We start from the raw sequence: 8,256 nt of genomic DNA, 5'->3' as shown, positions 1-8,256 counted from the left end.
TCTTTCTTTCTTTCTTTCTTTCTTTCTTTCTTTTCTTTCTTTCTTTCTTTCTTCTTTCTTTTTTGGCAGAGTCTCATTCTGTTGCCCAGGGAGAGTGCAGTAGCACGATCTCGACTAACTGCAAGCTCCACCTCCCAGGTTCTAGCCATTCTCCTGCCTCAGCCTCCAGAGTAACTGGGACTACAGGCGCCTGCCCCCACACCCGACTAATTTTGTTTTTTTTTTTTTTTTTTTTTTTTAGTAGAGACAGAGTTTCACCATGTTAGCCAGAATGGTCTCAATCTCCTAACCTCGTGATCCTCCCGCCTTGACCTCCCAAAGTATTGGGATTTCAGGCGTGAGCCACTGCACCCGGCCAGCAATTTCAAGTATACACTACAGTACTGTTAGCTACAGGTACTGTGCTATATCGTGGATATCAGAATTTATTCATCTTGCACAGGTTAAAGTTTGTATCTTTTAATAATCACTTCTCTATTCTGTCTCTCACCAATCCTTGGCAACTAGCATTCTATAATTTCTATTAATTAAATATTTTCGATTCTACATAAAAATGAAATCATACAATAGTTGTCTTTCTGTGTCTGGTTTATTTCCCTTAACATGATGACCTTCATCGCTATCCATGTTGTCACAAATGTTTTGTCATTTTATTTTTTTATTTTTTTATTTTAAGGCTGAATAATGTTCCATTGTATGCATATGCCACAATTTCTTTATTCATTCAACCACTGAAGGACATTTAGGTACTTTACATAACTTGATTATTGGGAATAATGCTGAATTCTACATCAGAATACAGGTATCTCTTTGAGATCCTAATTTCAAGTTCCTTGAAAATAGATCCAGAGGTGTGATTGCTATTTTTAATTTTTAAAGGAAACCTGTACACTGATTTTCGTAATGACAGTAGCAACTTACATTCCCACCAATAGTACACTAGGATCCTCTTTTATCTTTAGTCTCAAAAACACTTCTTATCTTTTTGTTTTATTTTATATAATAGCCATCCAAGAAGGTATGTTTTCGTATCAAATTGTGGATTTGCATTTTCCTGATGATTAGATATGTTGAGTGCCTTTCTGTCTACCTGTTGATCATTTGTATATTATGTTTGGAGAAATATTTAAATAAATCCTATCCCCATATTCTAATGAAGTTATTTTTAAGTGAAGTTTTCTTTAAGTGATATCGCATTGCAGGCATGTTTTGAATATCAGTGCCTTATCAGATACTGATTTGCAAATATTTTCTTTTTCACAGAGTGCTTTTTTGCCCTAATTGCTTTTTTTTCTTTTGCTTTGCAAAAGTTTTTCAGTTTCGTGTGGTCCCGCCTGTCAATTTTCAGCTTTTGTTGCCTATGCTTTTAGTCATATTCAAAAAATCATTGCAGATACAAATGTCAAAAGCTTTTTCCTCTAAGTCTCCTTCTATGAGTTTTATGGTTTCAGGTCTTATATTTAAGTCTAACCATTGGAGTTGATTTTTATGTGGTATAATATGATGATACAATTCCCTATATTTATATGAATGTATAGTTTTCCCCATACTACTTATACAATACACTACCCTTTCCTCATTGTGTAATCAATGAGTTGACCCTATTTGCGCAGGTTAATTTCTGAGCTGTCCATTCTGTTCCTTTTCTCTACATGTCTGTTTTTATGCCAGTACCATACTTTTTTGATTATGATAGCTTTGTAATATGATTTTAAATCAGGAAGGGTAATGACTCTAGCATTGTTCATTTTAACAACATTAATTATTCCAAGCTATGAACATGGTATGTGTTTGCTTTTATTATGTCTTTTTCATTTTTGTCATCAATGTTTTGTAGTTTTAGTGTACAAGTCTTTCACTTCCTTGGTTAACTTATTCCTAATTTTTTTATGGTATAAATAAGATTTTTTTAAATTTTATTTTTAGATAGTTCATTAATAGTGTATAATAACAAAAGTGATTGTGTTTGTTGCTTTTGCATCCTGCAACTTTACTGAATTTGTTTTTTACTTCCAACAACTGCATGTGTGTAGGGGCTTATGTTGGGTTTTCTTGATATACAATATGTACACAGAGATGAGACAATTTTATTCCTTTCTTTCTGATTTGGATGCCTTCATTTTTCTTTCTTGACTAATTGCTCCATCTAGTGCGTTGAGTACCATCTTTAATATAAGTGATGATAATGGGCATCTTTGCCTTATTTTGGATAATAGAGAAAAACCTTTCAGTTTTTCACCAATTAGTATAATGTTAGTTGTGGACTTTTCATTTATGGCCTTTATTTTGTTGAGTTAATGTCCTTTTATACCTAGTTTGCTGACAGTTTTTATTATGAAAAAGTGTTAAGTTTTGTCAAATGCCTTTTCTCTACCTATTGAGATGGTTGTGTTTATCCTTTCATAAATACTATCATTTAAAAACTCATGATCACTTCATTCATAATCCTGTTAATATGATAAATCATATTATTTGATTTTTGTATGATGAACTAACCTTGCATGAAGCCATTTAGTTCTAAAGTTTTCTTTGTTGGGAGGTTTGGATGATTGATTAAATCCCCTTATTAGTTATAGGTCATTTCTGATTTTCTACTTTTTTATGATTCAGTGTTGGTAGGTCCTATGATGCTAGGAATTTATCCATATCTTCTAAGTTATCCATAATTACTTATAGTAATCTCTTTTGGTCTGTTTCCTTTCTGTGTCATCACACTTGTATCACTTCCTCTTTCATTTCTAATTTTATTTATTGAAGTCTTCTGTCTGTTTTCTTCATCACTCCAGCTAAAAGTTTGTTGGCTTTATCTTTTCAAAAAGTCAACTCTTAGTTCCATTTTTTTAGATTTGTTTTCTATTTTCTGTTTTACTTATTTCCGCTCAAATCTGTTATGTCCTTCCTTTTGCTAACTTTGGGCTTATCTTGTTCTTCTTTTCTATCTTCTTGAGGTATGAAGTTATGTACTTGTGATCTTTCCTCTTTTTTAATGGTGGTGGTGTCATAGTAAACTTGTCTTTTAGTACTGCTTTGCTTTATCTTAAGTACAGTATGTAATGTGTTTTTATTTTTGTTTATCTCAGTGTAATTTCTAATTACCTTATGAATTTCTTCTTTGACATAGTGGTTGTTTGTTTTCCACATATTTGTAAATTTTCCCACTCTGCTTCTGCCATTGATTTCTAGTTTTACCACCCTGTGATCAATAATAATACTTTGACTGGTTTTAATTTTTTTAATGTGTTAAGACTTGTTTTATGACCTACAAATTGAGAAAGGTTTATGTGCACTTCAGAAGAATATGTTGTTGGATGGAATGTTTGTAGAAATTTAAGTTCACTTGGTTGATAATGTTGTTTAAATCCAGTTTTCTCATGGATATTATGACTGAATATTCTATCCATTAATGAAAGTGGAATGTTGAAGTCTCCCACTATTATTATATTGCAGTCTAACTCTCCCTCAAGTTTTGCAGATAATGGCTTTATATGTTTTGGTGCTCTGATGTTTAGTCCATATATACTTATAATTGTTTTATGTTCCTGTGGAACTGAAACTTTCATTGTATCTTTCATCATTTTTAATCAAATAATGACTTTCTTTGTCTTTTGTTATAATTTTTGAGTTAATTCCTAATTTGAGAAATAAAAGTATATCTCTCCCTGCTGTTTTGGTTATTATTTTCATGGAGTATCTAACTTCATTCCTTAACTTTCTCCCTATCTGTGTCCTTAAAGCTAAAGTGAATCTCTCTAGAAAGCCTATAGTTTGATTTTATTTTCTACGCTTTGAGCTGCATTAAGTCTTTTGAGTGCTGAGTTTTATTCATTTACATTTAAAGCAATTTTTGATAGGTGGAATTTCATTATTGCAGTTTTGATAATTATTTTCTGTCTTGTAGTTATTGTGGTCCTCTCTTTCTCACTTGCCATCGTCCTTCCTGATTTTTTTATTTTTTTTAATGGTCATAAAGTTTTATTCTTTTTTCTTTGTCTTTTTTATACTCTAGGAATTTTTTTTAGTTACTATAATGTTAGCCTAAAACGTTTTTAATAGTCTATTTTAAGCTGATAATAACCCCAATCACATATCGTTATCCTATACTTTATTATGCTATTACTTTTGAAGTGACTAAATAAAACATCAGTTTTCTGTGACGATTTAGAACTTTTCAAATTTTGTGTCTGTTTATGTACTTTAAATAGTTACAATTTTAAAATTAAAAGTTATTTAAACCCCTACCATCATGTGTTAGAGCACACTGCACTTATCTATATGTTTCTCTTTACTAGTGAATTTTATGATTTTACATGCTTTTGTATTATTACTTTGCATCATTTCAAATTGAACTCCCACAGCTTTTGTTTGTCTTCAAAAGTATGTACCTCTCCTTGACTTTTGGAGAGTTTTGTTTGTTTGTTTGTTTTATTTTGGTGTAGTATTCTTAGTTGAAAGGTGTTTATTTGCTTGCTTGCTTGTTTTTAATTTCAGGAATTTGAATATCTCATCTCACTCTCTCTGACCCGTAAATTCTGCTGAGAAATCCACTAATAGTATTATGAATTTTGCTTTGTAAGTGCCAAGTTGCTTTTCTCAGCTGTTTTCAAAATTGTCTTTTACTTTGACTTCTGATAACTTGATTAAAATGTGACTTAGTATAAATTTTAGGGAGTTCATCTTATTTGGGATCCATTGAGTTCCTTGTATTTTGATATCCAACTTTTTTTCTGTGTTGGGAAGCTGTCAGACATTATTTCTTGAATAATCTTAATACCCCTTTTTATCTCCTCCTTCTCAGATGTTCATAGTGAATGTGTTGGTCTACTTCATGGTGTCTGATAAGTTTTCTTCACACTTTTTAATTTTTTTCTTGTTTTCTCCTTTAACTGGATAATGTCTAATGATTTGTATTCAAACCCACTAATCCATTTTATGCTTGATCTAATCTGCTGTTGAACTCCTGTATAATCTTTTTAGTCCAGCTATTATATTTTCAGGTCAAGATTTCCATTTTGTACTTTTGATAGATTTAAGCTCCATATTGAAATTTTAACTTTGTTAACATATTGTTCTCTTGATCTCACCTGATTAAGAATCTTTATGATGTATTAAAAAAAATCAGATGAATTAAATTTAAATAAGTTTAATTGAGCAATGCGCAATTTGCAAATCGGGCAGCCCCCAGAATCACAGCAAATTCAGAGAGACTCCAGCACAGCCACGTGGTAGAAGGTTTATGGACAGCAAAAGGAAAGTGACATACAGGAAACACAAGTGAGGTACAGAAACAACTGGATTCTTTTCAGCTCAGCATTTGCCTTATTTGAGCATGTTTTGAAGCACTGGCTACATTTCATTGGCCAAAACTCAATGACTGGCACAGTTGTGGACTAGGGTTGGTTTACACCTCTACTTGTTACAGTTTATAATGTACAGTAAAACCTTTAGGCTGAACTTAATTACATAAGAAGCCAGCTTTAGGCTAAACTAGATTTAACAATTCCCCACATTTGCCAATTTTCTCAATTTTGAGAGATGTAACAAAACGTAAAACATTGATGTCATTACTGTAATCTTAAATGTACTTACTTTATCTTGAAACCCACTGGGAAACAGTAGAACAGTGGGTTTTGCATGGAAGGAACAAAGACTAACCAGAGGGTATCTCTATGCTGAAATGTCCTGATTACAGAAGAAAAAGAAAACCTAGTCTCTTCCAGGATCTATGTGTTTCCTTAAAGTCTTAGTTTGATTATGTCACATTTAGCATGAGAAACTTCATTTTAGTGTGGTTTGGTCTGTTGGAGCTTAGTGTGTGAGCTCAGTCCAAACAATGGCCTCTCATAATTTTGTTCTAAAAATTCCCCCTTTTTGGTCATGTTCTCACTTAGATGAGAGCATGACCAAAATTTAGGGCCTTAGCGCCACTCTCAGTTACCATTATTTTGGGTTTCCAGTCTCAGCACCTCATTAATAGGTTATGGTGTCCTCACGTCACACATTTCTTTCAGCTCTTGTCATTTCAGTTGAAGAAAGACCATTTAACATTCTACAGATGTCTGTGTTCAAACATTTAAAACTTTTGAGAGAATCAGCACACCAGGGAGACTATTATTATGACTATCAGAAGGATAATACCAAGAGGTTAGAGTATGCTATTTAACCAAGGTCTCCATACCAAACCGTCTCAAATAAATACATCAAAGAACAAACTAGATAAAGAGTTGACTTGCTTAATGAAGTGGTCTTTTTGTGAATCCCCTACAACTGTATCTCTATAATATCCGATGTTTTCTCTGTAGGACATAAGTGCCAGGAGCTACACAGATACTTTTGTTTAGCCAGTAAGTAATCTAGATCAGTTCTACTATTTAGTAAAATATTTGCAAGATAATTTAAAGTCTGTTGTTTAAGTATAGCTTTTACAGTAAAATCTGCTATAAAACCTATCATGAGGGATACATTTCCAATCATTGCTTCTTTTACTCCGAACTACGGAAAAAGGACCTAGCAAATGATACCCTTCTAGAAAAGTGAAGGCCTTCTAGTAATGTGCTCTTTAATCCTTGATATGGGTTAAGAGGCATGAACCAGTGTTGTGTTTCTGACTGATTATGAGGCAACTTATGACCCATTAATATTCTTACCTACATTAGGCTTTCATCTTTATCTATCAAAGTTTAAAGTTCTCCATGTTTAAGGCTGGCTGCAAAATTCTTTATGAAAAAAGTATACCCCTTTAGTGCACACAATAGACAACTTTTTCATTTCTATTGTTCAGAGAGGCATACATGAGGGAAAAATACTGAAAGGTAAGAGTCTTATGATAGTAGAGAAGTCTTGATCTGTGATCTTGAGAAAAGCTGTTCACATCAAGAATGCCATTTTCTTCTGGGGAGAAATTTTCCTGCTTAGCTTTACCTTAAGGGTTTCAGTTGGTGTACAGTTCTAAGAGTGTGAAGGGAGTCTTTTCATTTGTGAGATTATGAACCTAAGGTTCAAGATCACAAAGTTTTGTTGCAGTGTGGATAGCAAGGTCCATCTTTCTCTGATGTTCTCAGAAGATCCAATCTTTAGGTTCTAGATTCTTTCTCTGATGTTCTTAGAAGATCCAATCTTTGGGTTCTAGATTGTGAAGGGGTTGATTATCCTCAGTAAATCATAAAAAGTTTTCTTTACCTGGTGAACATACACTGTGGCGTAATAATTTAGTGTTATAACATCAGCCCTCTTGCATGGGAAAGCTTTTATATGACTGAAAAAATAATGCAGTGAAAATGAAAATTGAATGAAATCCCTCTATAAATATTTAAATGGCCTATTAGGTAGACAAATGTACTTGAAGTTTTTATTGTTTTCCCAGAATTACAGGTTTGTCATTTGTCAAAATACACATTTTGGCAATGTTTAGTGACAACTGAACATTGGTCATAAACTATTTTAGCAATACATGTTGCCACACCAATATATTTAATTTACATCATTTTATCTGTTCCAAGATGAGTTGTGCAATGTGAAACTTTTAACAAAAGCTTTAAGGACTCAGGAAGGACAAGGTGGCTGTCCTGGTTCTCCATGAGTCCATGTTTAACATTGGACTCATGCCCTATTGAATACCAGTTGTTTTTCCAATTTAGGGGAAGAGCACTGTAAATTGATGGGTTATCACAGGTAATTTGACTTAGGCCGTGGAGTTCATTCAGATTGTGTATCTAAACAATTTCAGTATTGGCTGATTTGGCATGGAAATCTGGCAAAGTATTTTCTTGGTATTCAGTTAATTTTTGTTCTACTTGAGTTAGCAGTTTTATAACCCAGTCAGTCTTTTTTATTAAAGTTCCAGGAATTCTTACCTAGCCCGAATAATATGATTCTCAAGTTACCAGAAACCTGTATTCAAGAGTGCTTTTCAGGGTCATTTCCATACTTTCATGAAGCTACTGAATTAAACCATATTCTAGGATTTTTCCACCCGTGTGAAGTTTTCAGAAAGTGAATTAGCTTTTAACTGTGGAAATGACTTTAAATAGCCATAGTTAAGAACACAATTGACAAGAAAATTTAATTTTTTCTCTGGTTTACAGTAACTTAATAACCATCATAATTATTGAGAGCATATACTTCAACATACTAGAATTTTAGAAATCCCATACAATTTTGGAACATATTGATGACATACACTAAAATATAACCTAAAGAATGTTAAACATAATTTCTTTTTCTTTTCTTTTTTTTTTTCTTTTTTTTTTTTTTTTTTTT

At 32.6% G+C, this 8,256-nt stretch overlaps 1 long non-coding RNA gene across 3 annotated transcripts in view; it reads left to right on the top strand.

Moving 5' to 3' along the window:
• LOC108540581 (uncharacterized) overlaps positions 1-8,256 on the top strand; it is a 108,165-nt gene that overhangs the window by 13,076 nt on the left and 86,833 nt on the right. Inside the window, exon 1 of one of the 3 annotated variants that reach the window (XR_001888710.1) lies at positions 325-396. The exons of the other annotated variants lie outside the window; for them this stretch is intronic. This is a non-coding gene — a long non-coding RNA (uncharacterized LOC108540581). Of the gene's footprint in view, positions 1-324; positions 397-8,256 lie in introns of those variants that run through there. 3 annotated transcript variants of the gene reach the window in all.

The sequence above is a fragment of the Rhinopithecus bieti genome, unplaced genomic scaffold (genome assembly GCF_001698545.2).
Source record: "Rhinopithecus bieti isolate Rb0 unplaced genomic scaffold, ASM169854v2 scaffold_15572, whole genome shotgun sequence".
Taxonomy (NCBI): domain Eukaryota; kingdom Metazoa; phylum Chordata; class Mammalia; order Primates; family Cercopithecidae; genus Rhinopithecus; species Rhinopithecus bieti.
Note: the sequence above shows the minus strand (reverse complement) of the source record. Positions and strands in the feature narration are given on the sequence as shown.